Below are 15,489 nucleotides of genomic sequence, written 5' to 3'. Positions count from 1 at the left end.
TCTATTGAGAGTATAAACATCCATAAAAAACTGATTTATCGTTATAATCACTGAAGCTTTCTATACTTGTTGTTTATGAGAGAATTCAGGAGTTGCGCACACTCAACAAAACTGATGAGTTTCAGCGATGACTCATCTGAACGCCTCTGATTGGCCATTGCATTCCTAAGATCAACATAATGGTGTGTGATTGGTTGTAATGCGCAACGCTGTAAAAACGCCTAAAAAGAATTACGGTGCAACATGAGCAGATCTTATTTTAATGACGCAATCGAGACTTTTTATTAATTTTCACTTTGTTAGCAATAGACGTATAGATTTAATTTTTGTTTGTGCAGGGACATTTGTCCAGTTTAGTGGCTTTTTTTTTGTCTGCCCCAAGTCCCCATGGCCTTACACACGCTCCACCTATGGTTGTATGGTTATCATAAACTAAACCATTAAAAAATATATATATATATATATATATATATATATATATAACTTTACATTTAGTTTAACTTGATATAATAGATAAATAAATAAGCAAAAACATTAATAAACAATTAATTTAAAAAATTAAAAAATTAAAATAAACATAACAACACAATAAAAAAAATACAAAAACACAAAAAAGTGTGAAAATATAAAATGAATTATTTATATAAAAATGAATTTTAATTTAAAATATAAAGAGAACATTAATGTTACTTAAATACCTGTATATAATAGTGTATGTAATCAAAAATAAATAAACCATTAAATGAATGAATAAATGAATGAAAAGCAGAAGTATTTTACTTTGCACTTTCAAAAATCATGGTTTTTCATTGTGCATTCCAATTAATCTTAATTCCAATTAATTCCAGTTAATCGTTATTTTGATATAAAGTAAAAATAACTAAACAATACAGCAAACTAACACAATAAAACACAATAAAAACATAATTAAAAACATGATTTTTGAATTTTTATAATTTTTTTGCAAATAAACATATATATATATATATATAATTTGTGTGTGTGTCTATATATATGTGTCTATATATATATGACCCTGGACCACAGAACCAGTCATAGATCAGTCAAGATTTTTTTTTTTTTTTTTGAAATTGAGATTTATACATCATCTGAATAAATAAGCTAAACAAATATGTTTTCCACTGATGTATGGTTTGTTCGAATCAGATAATATTTGGTCGAGATACAACTATTTGAAAATCTGCAATCTGAGGGTGCAAAAAAAATAAAAAATCAAAATATTGAGAAAATTGCCTTTAATGTTGTCCAAATGAAGTTATTAGCAATGCATGTTACTAATAAAAAATTGAGTTTTTATATATTTACGGTAGGAAATTTACAAAATATCCTCATGGAACGTGATCTTTACTTAATATCCCAATGATTTTTTGGCATAAAAGAAAAATCGATAATTTTAACCCTTTTGGCTATTGCTACAAATATACCTGTGCTACTTAAGACTGCTTTTGTGGTCCAGGGTCACATATGCACACAAAAAAATACATTTTTTCCCCCCCAGATACTCTTGTAGTGGTGGGAAAAAACATCTAGAAAAATATTTTCTGACAATTTCTACTAATATATTAGGACGACTTTATCAGTGTGGATGTAGAGTGAGTCAGGAGACTGAGGTCTTTCATGTGTATTTCAGGAGCGCATATATTTATCGTCTGTGAATAAACATCAGTCAGTGTGTGTGTGTGTGTGTGTGTGTGTGTGTTTCCAGGTAAAGAGTGTTTCTCAGGTGAGCTGTGCTCTGCTTAACTTTCCCTGCAGTTGTGTTCCTCCCGCCGCCCGAGGCTCATCCTGCTAAAGAGAGTAATTTGGCTTATCTTATCACGTAGACCTCACAGCTGCCTTTTGATTCCTCTCCCTCCTTCTCCTCTTTTCTCTTTTTTTTTGGGCTCTGCTCTTTTTCTCATTTAGTCCAACAAAGATTGTCCTCGGAGATTGACCTTGCGTTTGCCCGCAGGCCGAAGCCCTCATGCTAGTAACTAGATAACACACTCTATCAGCGAGAGTGAAATCGTTGGGAGAACACACTGCTGATAGTAGCATCAATCCAGGCCTGACACCGCCCGGGTCAACCATTTATCTCCCATAATGCCCCAGGCCATGCACTCGCCATCTTGCTTTGCTACATCCTTTTTTTAATAACCTTGGCCACGTTGCGTTTCCACACCGCTCTTCCTTTCTAATCTGCTATAAAGTCTGTGCGAGCGTGTGTGCGCGTGTTTGATTTGCACAGGAGTAGTGAAGGTGAACGAATTTACTCTGATATCTCTGATTTCTGAATCTCTGGGTTTTTGTAAAGCGCACACACACACTTCTGCTGTTTTTACACAAAACTAATTAGAATTATCAGACTAGCACAAACCTTATCCCTCTACACACACACAAGTATATCTAAAAGTTTGAGGTCAGTAAGATTTTTAATGTTGAAATGTCTCTTCTGCTCACCAAGGCTGCATTTATTTAATCAAAAATACAGAAAAAAAGTGTAATATTGTGAATCATTATAATTTAAAATAATTATTTTCTATTTGAATATATTTTGAAATTTAATTTATTCCTGTGATGCAAAGTCAGATTTTCAGCATCATAACTCCAGTCTTCAGTGTCACATGATGAATTGAAAGGAACAGCATTTAATTGAAACAGAAATCTTTTATAACATTATGAATGTGTTTACTGTCACTTTTAATTAATTTAATGCAAAAAAAATAAAATATACATAAACTAAAATATAAGTCAAATTAAAATCTCAATAAATAAACTAATAAATAAATACATAAAATCCAATTAACCCCAGTATGCGAATATTGAAACAAAATGTTTTGTCTGCATTTAATATATATTTATTTATTTATTTTTATTTAAACTAGAAGATTTAAAGTCGCATGTGTGCTGGGTAGATATTATATATTAGATTAGATTATAAATTGCAGTCAGTTACTGATTACAGATTACATGATGAAAATTGTAATTTGTAACGTAATCTATGTTACTCATTTTAGGTAATGTATTCTGACTACTTTTTAGATTACATTTTACCTAACTTGTTTTAAACTTGCCATTAAATGAATTGTTATAAGAAGCAGAAAGAAAATGTTTCATTTTTTAATACGAACATCATCAAGAAAAAAGTTTTGAAATCCCTGTATTACATGAAAGACTGAAAACATTTAAATATTCCAAGCTAATTGGTATAACATACAGTAGGATTTTTAGAAATGAAAATTTTAATTTGAAAATCAATCTATCTATCTATCCGTCTATCTATCTATCTATCTGTCTATCCATCCATCTATTTATCTGTCAATCTATCTATTTATCTATCTATCTGTCTATCCATCCATCCATCAATCTATCTATCATTCTGTCGTTCTATCATTTGTTCCATCTATTATTCTGTCTATCTATCTATCTATCTATTTATCGTTCTATCTATCGTTCTATCATTCGTTCCATCTACTGTTCTGTCTATCCACTGTCTATCTATCTATCTATCTATCTATCTATCTATTTATCGTTCTATCTATCGTTCTATCATTCGTTCCATCTATTGTTCTGTCTATCCACTGTCTATCTATATCTATCTATCTATCTATCTATCTATCTATCTATCTATCTATCTATCTAGCTGTCGTTCTATCATTCTGTCATTTTATCATTCGTTCCATCTGTTGTTCTGTCTATCCACTGTCTATCTATCTATCTATCTATCTATCTATCTATCTATCTATCTATCTATCTATCGTTCTATCGTTCTATCGTTCTGTCATTCGTTCCATCTATTGTTCTGTCTATCCACTGTCTATCTATCTATCATTCTGTCATTCTATCATTCGTTCCATCTATTGTCCTGTCTATCCACTGTCTATCTATATCTATCTATCTATCTATCTATCTATCTATCTATCTATCTATCTATCTATCTATCTATCTATCTATCTATCTATCTATCATTCTGTCGTTCTATCATTCGTTCCATCTATTGTCCTGTCTATCCACTGTCTATCTATATCTATCTATCTATCTATCTATCTATCTATCTATCTATCTATCTATCTATCTATCTATCTATCTATCATTCTGTCATTCTATCATTTGTTCCATCTATTGTTCTGTCTATCCACTGTCTATCTCTATCTATCTATCTATCTATCTATCTATCTATCTATCTATCTATCTATCTATCTATCTATCTATCTATCTATCTATCATTCTGTCGTTCTATCATTTGTTCCATCTGTTGTTCTGTCTATCCACTGTCTATCTATATCTATCTATCTATCTATCTATCTATCTATCTATCTATCTATCTATCTAGCTGTCGTTCTATCATTCTGTCGTTTTATCATTTGTTCCATCTATTGTTCTGTCTATCCATTGTCTATCTATATCTATTTATCTATCTATCTATCTATCTATCTATCATTCAGTCGTTCTATAATTCGTTCCATCTATTGTCCTGTCTATCCACTGTTTATCTATATCTATCTATCTATCTATCTATCTAGCTATCAATCTAGCTGTCGTTCTATCATTCTGTCGTTTTATCATTTGTTCCATCTATTGTTCTGTCTATCCACTATCTATCTATCTATCTATCTATCTATCTATGTATTTATTTATCTATCTGTCTGGCCAGCCGGCCACCCACCTATCCATCCATCCATCCATCCATCCATCTATTATTCTGTTGTTCTATCATTCGTTCCATCTATTGTTCTGTTTATCCACTATCATCTATCTATCTATCTATCTATCTATCTATCTATCTATCTATCTATCTGTCATTTTATCATTTTGTCGTTCTATTGTTCAGTCGTTCGTTCCATCTATCGTTCTGTCTAACCATTCTATTTGTCTGACTATCTATCATTCAGTTGTTCATTGTCAATCCACTATCTATATATTTATCTACTTACCTATCTACCTGTCTGTCTATCTATCTATCTTTCTGTATGTCTATGTGTCTGTCTATAATTCTGCCATTCATTCTGTCTATCCACTATGTATCTACCTATACACCTGTCTGTCTCTCTATCTCTCTCTCTCTCTATCTATCTATCTATCCATCCATCTATCTATCATCAGGAAATGCATGTTTAATAGCTATTTAAATCTCTTTAAGCTCATCCCTGATTCACCTCCATGTAATCATAACATTATAAACAGTGATAACATGGCACTGAATGCTTGTTAATACAAATGGATTATTGTAATTGTCTCGCTCTCTGTCATTCGGCAGTGATTGAATTCTGACAGCTCATTGGCCAAGAGAAATAACCCCAGTAGTGTGTTAGTGTGTGTGTCTGTAACAGAGCTTTTGATTGGCTGTTAGGATAACAGACACTCCATCACTGTCTGTCGTTGCTATAGGGAGGAGCTCAGAGTGGTGGAGGATGAACGCTGGAGGGAGAGAGAGACACCGAGAGAGAGAGAAGAGGTTAAATGGTGTCTCATCAATCTTAATGAAATGCAATTATTTCTGCCCGTATTAATCATTTTTGCGCGTTTGCTGCTGGCCACTTCAGTTAGCCATCCATCTCTCTCTCGCTCGCTCTGTCTTTCTCCGGATAATTCTGTTTCTTCTGCTGCAGTTGTTTGTTTACTTGGGGTCGTTTTTAACTTGTGCAGTCCTATCAGTTCCCATTAATTTGGTCTGTGGGTGTGTGTGGAGTAAAAGTGAGATCATTGTTGTCAAATGGGAAGTTGGGTTTGTGTGTGTGAGAGCTGCGGATATGACTGATATTCAGTGTCTGGTGGGTTTAATGTGTTTCTTGTGTATGTAATGATCTTGTATGTTTGTTATGGGTTTCTCTTGTTCACAGAAGATCATAATATAGGCTACTAAGTTTATTGCTTCTTTCTTTCTAGTCCAGTAAAGTTGAAGTTGACTAGACTCACTGCGAGTTTGCAGATGGGCTGATTGTACAGCGACCTCTGCTGACAGATTAAAGTAAGTACAATTAATTGTATAAAAAAATACCTATTACAGTTTTTTTTTCAGTTGCTAACATCCTTTTTTCCAATCTGTAGTCACATTTTCAAAACTCTAAACACAATTAGCACAACATCTGTCTGTTGTGACCATACCATTAACACAATTTGTGTTGTTTTCACACAATATGCAATCAATTATCATGTTTCTAAAATGCTTACATTTTCTTTTCATACAAGCTTACCCAAAACCAAAATCATGGATCTTTTTTGTCTTATTTACAAATGCTTAAACACAGCATGTCAGAAATGAAGACCTAATGTTCCAAACCTTAAATATTATTACAGTTTTTTTCAACTGCTAACAAGCGTTTACCAATACTTAAAGTACTTTTTCTAAACTCTTAACACAGCAACACACCTACATCACACAGTTAACCAAACAGTATATTTTGTGGCCAAAACCACATTTTGTTAAATGAATACAAACTCTACATTTCAAAATGCTGAATACCCTTTTCTACATGTACTAACTCTTTCAAAACACAGCAAACCTGATTCAAAATAGAGTCATTCAGTCAAAACATTACCACTAGTTTCTATCCAACAGAAACATATAGTCAATCATAGTACAGTGACTGTCAAAATACTAACAACTGATGGCTTTACAAAAACTGCATTGCTTGTCATGTTTCAGTTCTACCTGCATATAATAGACAATATAAAAATTAATATTTTTTTCTGTAATTTAGCCTTCAGCTTACCTTCAACTGAAACCCGTTCAAAAGTTTGGGGTCAGTAAGACTTGTAATAGTCTTTAAAGAAGTCTCTTATGCTCATCAAGGCTGCATTTATTTGATTAAAAATATAGAAAAAAAAAACAGTAATATTGCAAAATGTTTTTACAATATAAAATAATGTTTTTTATTTTAACATACTTTAAAATAGAATTTATTCCTGTGATGAAAAGCTGAATTTTTATCAGCTGTTACTCCAGTCTTAAGTGTCACATGATCCTTCAGAAATCATTCTAATATGCAGATTTATTATTAGAATGATCAATGTTGGATAATATCAACAGTTGTGCTGCCAAATATTTTTTGGAACCTGTGATTTTTTTTTTTTTCAGGATTCTTTTATGAATAACAAGTTTAAAAAGTACAGTGTTTATTCAAAATATAAATATTTTATAACAATGTAAATTATTTATTATCAACTTTTAATAAACTTTTAATTATTAACTTAATACATCCTTGGTGAATAAAAGTATTAATTTCTTAAAAAAAAGAAAAAAGAAAAAAGAAACAATAAAAATGTACTGACCCCAAACTTTTGAACGGTAGTGTACTACTGAATGATTCAATGAGTCACTTTAGAGAATGTACAAGAGAAAATCCAACATACATGGCCTTTGGTTACTATGCAAACTTGTTTCCGTCACAGTATAAGAAAAATAAAATAAAAACAGTAATCTTTTGATCTCACAATTTAGACTTCTACTGGAATTGTGAGTTTACATCTTGCAATTCAGACTTTATCAGAATTTTGAGAAACTGTAAATTCACAATTGCCAAAAAAAAAAAAAAAAAAAAATCTGAATTGTGAGATACAAAAGTTAAATTACCCTTTATATTCTATGGCAGATATAAATAAGCTTTCATAGGTTTCACATGTGTAAAGGGGGAAAAAAACAAACAAACAAACATAAAAATGCACAGTCCAACACATTCTTAGTCCTCTCTCCTAACTCTTCTCCTGTTTTTCTGAACTACTCCTCTCCCTCTGCCAGGCATTTTTTTTTTTCTCTCTCTCATTTTTTGTGTTGTTCTGCATCCACAAAACCAAATCAAAGAGGTCTTTTTTTACTCCATGTTGTTGATGTAATGGAAAGAGCTTCAACACCTGACTATTTCTCAAACTGAGAATGGAATCAGCTTTTCTAAATATTTCAGTGATCTTGTTACTTAAAGGTGCTAATCAGTAGTTACAGTATTTTATATAGAGAGAAGTAGAAGCTTAATACTATATTTAAGGTTTGGAACATTAGGTCTTCATTTCTGACATGCTGTGTTTAAGCATTTGTAAATAAGACTAAATAGATCCATGATTTTGGTTTTGGGTAAGCATTGTATGAAAAGAAAATGTAAGCATTTTAGAAACATGATAATTGATTGCATATTGTGTGAAAACAACACAAATTGTGTTAATGGTATGGTCACAACAGACGGATGTTGTGCTAATTGTGTTTAGAGTTTTGAAAATGTGACTAGAGATTGGACAAAAGGATGTTAGCAGCTGAAAAAAACTGTATGCTTCTACTTTTGCAACAACAACAGCTCTAAAGTATTGAAAAAATTCTCTCTATATAAAATATTGTAACAACTGATTAGCACCTTTAAGTAAGAAGATCACTGAAATATTTAGAAAAGCTGATTCCATTCTCAGTTTGAGGAATAGTCAGGTGTTGAAGCTCTTTCCATTACATCAACAACATAGAGTAAAAAGACCTCTTTGATTTGGTTTTGTGGATGCAGAACAACACAAAAAATCAGAGAGAGAAAAAAATAATGCCTGGCAGGTTGAGAGAAGTAGTTCAGAAAAACAGGAGAACTACTGATAAAGTCTGAATTGCAAGATGTAAACTCACAATTCCAGTAGAATTCTGAATTGTGAGATCAAAAGATTACTGTTTTTATTTTATTTTTCTTATACTGTGACGGAAACAAGTTTGCATAGTAACCAAAGGCCATGTATGTTGGATTTTCTCTTGTACATTCTCATTGACTCATTCAGTAGTATGTTGCCAAGAACAAACACATTCAACACCTAAAAATGTTAAACGGGTTTCAGTTGAAGGTAAGCTGAAGGCTAAATTACAGAAAAAAATATTACTTTTTATATTGTCTATTATATGCAGGTAGAACTGAAACATGACAAGCAATGCAGTTTTTGTAAAGCCATCAGTTGTTAGTATTTTGACAGTCACTGTACTATGATTGACTATATGTTTCTGTTGGATAGAAACTAGTGGTAATGTTTTGACTGAATGACTCTATTTTGAATCAGGTTTGCTGTGTTTTAAAATAGTTAGTATATGTAGAAAAGGATATTCAGGATTTTGAAATGTAGAGTTTGTATTCATTTAACAAAATGAGGTTTTGGCCACAAAATGAACTATTTGGCTAATTGTGTGATGTAGGTGTGTTGCTGTGTTAAGAGTTTAGAAAAAGTACTTTAAGTATTGGTAAACGCTTGTTAGCAATTGAAAAAAACTGTAATACACTACCAGCCAAAAGTTTTTGAACAGTAAGATTTGTAATGTTTTTAAAGAAGTCTCTTCTGCTCAGCAAGCCTGCTTTTATTTGATTCAAAATACAGTAAAAACAGTAACACTGTAAAATATTTTTACTATTTAAAATAACTGCGTTCTATTTAAATATATTTTAAAATCTAATTTATTCCTGTGATCAAAGAAAACATTTTCAGCATCATTACTTTAGTCTTCAGTGTCACATGATCCTTCAGAAATCATGCTAACATGCTGGTTTGCTGCTTAAGAAACATATAATATTATTATTACTATTATTGTCAGTATTTAAAAGTTGAGTATATTTTTTTCAAGATTCTTAGATCCAAAGTTTAGCATTTATCTGAAATAAAAAGCTTTTGTAACATTATACACTATACCATTCAAAAGCTTGGAGTCGGGAAATTTATTTATTTATTTATTTTTATTTAGCAAGGATGCTTTAAATTGATCTAAAGTGATGATAAATGCATTTATAATGTTACAAAAGATTTCTGCTGAAAAACTTCTGCTCAGCTGTTTTCAACATAATAATAATAATAATAATAATAAAAATAAATGTTTTTTTAACAGAAAATCTGAATATTAGAATAATTTCTAAAGGACCATGTGACTGGAGTAATGATACTAAAAATGCAGCTTTGATCACAGAATTATATTACATTTTATAATATATTCAAATAAAACACTTTTTGCTGTACTTTGGATCAAATAAATGGAGGCTTGGTGGAGCAGAAATTTTACTGTTTGAAAGCTTTTGACTGGTAGTGTTATTTAATATCCCCTTATAAATATTTTGGTATGAAAAGCAGCATATATTGTGAGTTAAAGTGATATTATACTTACAAAATAATCAAATGTTTTTGTTTAAAATTAATTATAAAATAGCAACATACACTACCATTCAAAAGTTGGAGTAAGTGAGATTTATTTTTTTTCTTTTTCAATGAATTAATATTTTTATTTATTTTGTTTTTTTACATTGATAATAATAATAAATGCTTCTTGAGAAGTCAGTCAGCATATTAGAATGATAAATTCTAAAAAAAAAATGACTGTTTTTACCATATTTTCATTCAAATAAATAATCTTTGTAAGCATAAGAGACTTGCTAAAATGTTTCAAACATTTTTAAACATTTTAGCAACCACAAAGCTTTGAATAGTAGTGTATATTAATTTCACATCTCTACATTTACTGTTATAGATTTTATTTCACACTGTAAATTGTGCTGCAAATGCATGTTTTTTGTCAAGGCAATAAAGCACAACTGAATTAAATTTAAAACCATTAAATCATATAGACTTCACCCATAGCAAATTAAGTAGTCCTTACTTACTTAAATGCAATTCTGTCAATCTGTTCTGCCATTATTTACTTTGATTTTTTTTTTTTACATTCCAACGTGTTTATTGCCAGAAAAACAATAAATAAATATATAAATATATATATATATATATATATATATATATATATAAATTTATATATTTATATATTTTGTATGATATATATATATATATATATATATATATATATATATATATATATATATATATCATACAAAACTTGGATTTTAAACTGTATTTAGCTAGCTCATTTACAAGTTGTGGCCCAATTTGTCATGAAAAATACCACAATTTCCCCATTTTTCTTCTGAAATGACGACTTGAGTCGAGAAGTTTAATGCAACATATTTAATGTTGATATAATAGGTTTAATATCAATCAAGTAAAACAGTTAAACATACTCAAAAGTCCTAAATTCACAGACAAAAAAGGCAAAATGCATATAAATGTGGTTACAATGAATGATATGCTCTTCAAATAATATCATAAGAGGCAATCAGTGCTTTAATGAAGTTAAAAATCAGACAATGACCGTCGCTCTGAATACATCTCGACAGCAGAACTGAGAACTAAAGTACGACACTGTTAAAATGAGGGTTAATATACCAAAGGACCCGCCGCCGCGCCGCCGTCTCCCCTCAAATACAGGACATCACTGACTTCATGAGCCGTACTCTGATTTACAGCACGTCATAGTTTAAATACACACAGGGCATAAAACAAACCAGCTCTTCAACTCACAGATATTAGACATCTCTGAGAGACAAAGTTCAGCAGCCGCATGGCAACAGAGGTATCATCAGATCGTGATTCGATTGATTATTAAGACCGCAGTGATTCATTAGGCATTACAGACTTTGCAACAGTTGCTAAGTTCATCAGTCCCGGGCTTTGGTCAGTTTCATACATTCAGTGCTAAACGTCAGGCAAAATAAAACAAGCATTGCTTGAGGAACAGCATTAAATCAGTAGTTATAACATCATATGTATATATTTAATACTGCTGCCAAGTCCTTCTCTAGTACTGATGTTACAAATAAACACAACCGGAATGATATTATAGCAACTAATGCCCCAAAATAATAACATAGTAAATAAAGGCACAAAACGCTAAACAATCTTTGCACTGAGCTGTCACGGAGAACATTTCGAGCGGGTTACGCCGGGCGAGTCTGTGTTAGAACCGTTACACATTCAAAAACTAGTCGAGTTACTCAAAAAAAAAAAAAAATTTGAGAAAGAAACAAGTGGATGATTTCTATTTAACAACATTAAAAAAAAAATAAAAAATAACACGAGGTGTCCTATTTTCAGCAGAAGTGTTAGGAAACTCAAACTGACCCCAGACCAGCAGCCGGACCAGCTCGAGTTGAACTGGAGATGAAGAGAAGAGAAAATGAGGTAGACTTTTGTGTAAACACAAAGCAAATTATTACTTTCTCAGACTAATAAAACAAACGAACGGAAATAGTATGACTACGTGTAACCGAAGGAGGTAGTTCTAACGTACGAGAATGAGAGTCTTGAGTGAGTTTTGATGAGCAACAGTCGATAGGTTCGGTTAATGGTCAACGCTTCCCTACAGAATAACATCAAATACACTTATTTGGTTCGTTCCCTGAGAGAAGTTCATCCTGAGAAGAATTGTGGGTAGAAATGTACAAAAATACACTGTATAAATCTGTATGAGGTTTGGGATCTGAGTCTGTGCTATCGATGTCTGTCATTTGGTCAGTTTCTTTTCTCTCAGATTGTTTTTCTTCGTCTGTGCACTTGATTAAATACGACGCGCACACACTCACACACGTGCACATTCATGCCGTCACACGTCTAACGCCTTCAAACGCAGCCGGTCTTTGGTATAAAGGTCTATACCAAAATACAGCCCTCCGATGAAACCACGGCACGCGGGTTGATTTGTCAGAAATCCATCAGAGCCGACGGCCGGGAACAGTCATGTAAGCTCGCTTTGAATCTTTTACACATTCAGTATGGTCAGAGAGGCGTCGTCTTGTCTTTACAGACCTCAAGTGGAGGATGAGCGCCGGTTCAAGTCATAATGTGAGGCTGAAATCTCTGCTTGAGCACACACACACATACACACACATACGTCTGCTCATGGTATGGTAGATATACAGAAACTTAAGACTGTTCAAAGCTTTGGAAAACATTCATTTCTGATCATTTCCCTGATGAATCTCATGCATGTGTCATATTTTACCCTATAAAGTCAAAAGAAAAAAAATTTATATTATGAAAAATAAGCATATTTTCACTCCAAATGGTCATTGTTATTGTTCTTGTGTATTCTCATTACTGTAATTCATAATATTTTTTCATGCAAAATATAAAATTACTGAAATAAAATGATTTTAATTTAAATCAACACTTACATGTAGTAAAAAATTACATATTTAAAATTTTATATTAATTATTGTTTTAAATTTAAAATCTTTTCACATTACAGTAATGAGAACGAGAGTTTTGGCATTGAAGTGAGTAGAAGTGGAAATATGTTTTTTTGAATCAATCAAAATTAATCATTTGATTAGGTTTTGAGGTAAAATATGACTCGGACATGTTTCATGAGATTCGCCCTCACATTCTCTCCAAATCAGGACAAAATGTGACCCTGGACCACAAAACCAGTCCTAAGTAACACATTGCATGGGTCAAAATGACAGAAATCATTAAGATATTAAGTAAACATCATGTTTCATGAACATATTTTGTAAATGTATCAAAACTTAATTTGTGATTAGTAATATACATTGCTAAGAACTTCATTTGGACAACTTTACAGGCAATTTTCTCAATATTTTGAGTTTTTTGCACACTCAAATTCCAGATTTTCCAAATGGAAAATTCCAGTGGAAAGCTTATTTATTCAGCTTTCAGAAGTATAAATCTCAATTTTAAAAAAATTGACCCTTATGACTGGTTTTGTGGTCCAGGTTCACAAAAGAAAGATATCAAGGAGATGAAACGCTGCCGTAACACTTTATAAACCCTTTTGTGTTACTGTAAATCTTTTCTTGGATTTCTAAAGCTCGTCAGTACTTAAGGTCGACAGAATGAAAAGGGTCTGAAATTATTGCTGGCAGTCACTTCACTGGAGCTTTCAACGGCGTTAAGACGTTAAACAGCAAAACCTCCACAGCGTGGCATTCAGGGTAAACAATGCTTGCTTTGTTCAAGTGCACTTTTGTTCAGTTTTTCACTGTTCAATGAATGATTGTAGCAGATTTGCTCTTAACTTTCAGATCTCGGCCAGCAGCTTTAAACGATCAAATCTATCTAAGGCTTCAGTTCGTCTACATTCATTAGCTGAATGGAAAATAAAGGCAATGTGATTCTTTACTGGACCCTGTGACATAAAAACTTAGTATGGAGCATGTGCACTGTTTAAGGGTGCAACACCTTGTTTACATTAGCATGGCCTCAAAACTAACAGATATTGAACCATAAACTCTGATTTTGAGTTCATGGGGTTTTTGAAGAAGCTCCACAAAGGCAAGAATAGGTGATTGTTTAAAAAAACAAAAAAAAAACAAAAACCTAACTGAATTTTAGTAAATATTCTACAACGCCCGACAACTGTCATTGACATACAAAATATCAATCAATGAAAACAATGCTGCAGGTGATAAACAATTTTGGATCAAATCTACCTGTCAATCAAGGGCTCAATTCCGCCAAGTGGATATAAATGTTGCTGTAGAGTTGTTGATATAATGCTGTGTGTACATTATGTCGAAATTACCGTAATGACTGTTCATCCACCAAGTTTAGCGCATGCGTACAGCCAAAAGCGTAGCTCTTATAAATGGAAAAAATGTCTTTGTACTCAAAAAATGTACTTAGACTTACACAAGCGCTGTTTAATCTTGTTTCTGCCTTAAGTAGTTTGTTGCTGTTGTTTTTCCGTCTCATCCGTTTCTTTTTCTGATCGTGAAACGTTTACGCGCTGTCAAAATGAAATTACGCATATTCAAGTGAATGGATTTTAAAATTTTAGAGATTTTTTATGTATGTTTCTATGTTTTTTTCCCAAATCCGACTTATTCTATAATGTGGAAGTAAGTTTATGAGCGAGACTTCCGGTTCATTAGCCGCGAAAAATACCATGAAGAATAAAAACGTTCAGTAAATGGTAAAACTGTTTGCACTGCAAACCAATGTGTTAATAATTAAGATAATACATTAAAATAAAATGGTGACACACCAATTTGCAATATCAAGCTGCAAAACAAGCTGTATTGTGCAGCTAAAAAAACGCAGATGAGAAGCCAGACCTATAAAATTTACAAATTGCCACACCCACTCTTATTGGAAAATCAAGTAGGATTGACTTTAGTCAGGGTAGATGCCATAATAGAATTTTATTGTGGATGAAAATAAGGCTGTGCTGGATAGACTACAGCATTTGTACTGGTACTATTATAAAGGTATCAAATCGCAAGCTTTTTTGCGAGTTTTCTATCCCCCACAGCCTTGTTTTCATTCCTAGCAAAATTATATACGGTGCTACCCTGATAAGGTCTATCAGTTTTTCCAGAAGAAACAAAACCACAAACTACTGAAGAACAAAACAATAGACGGCTGTGCTGATGACCAGTTGTCGCATTAGATCATGTGCATTGGTTGTTGTTTATGATAGCAAAATGCTTTAATGGCCATCAAAACCACTACAGTAATTCACCACTGTCCAGTCTCAAAACATATGTGACCCTGTACCACAAAACCAGTCGTAAGTAGCACGGGTGTATTGTAGCAATAGTCAATAATAAATTGGATGGGTCAAAATTATAGATGTTTCTTTTATGCCAAAAATATAATATTAAGTAAATGTCATGTTTCATGTTCTACCGTAAAAATATAAAAACT

The sequence above is a fragment of the Labeo rohita genome, chromosome 20, assembly GCF_022985175.1.
Source record: "Labeo rohita strain BAU-BD-2019 chromosome 20, IGBB_LRoh.1.0, whole genome shotgun sequence".
Classification (NCBI taxonomy): Eukaryota; Metazoa; Chordata; class Actinopteri; order Cypriniformes; family Cyprinidae; genus Labeo; species Labeo rohita.
This window is presented reverse-complemented; position numbering follows the sequence as displayed.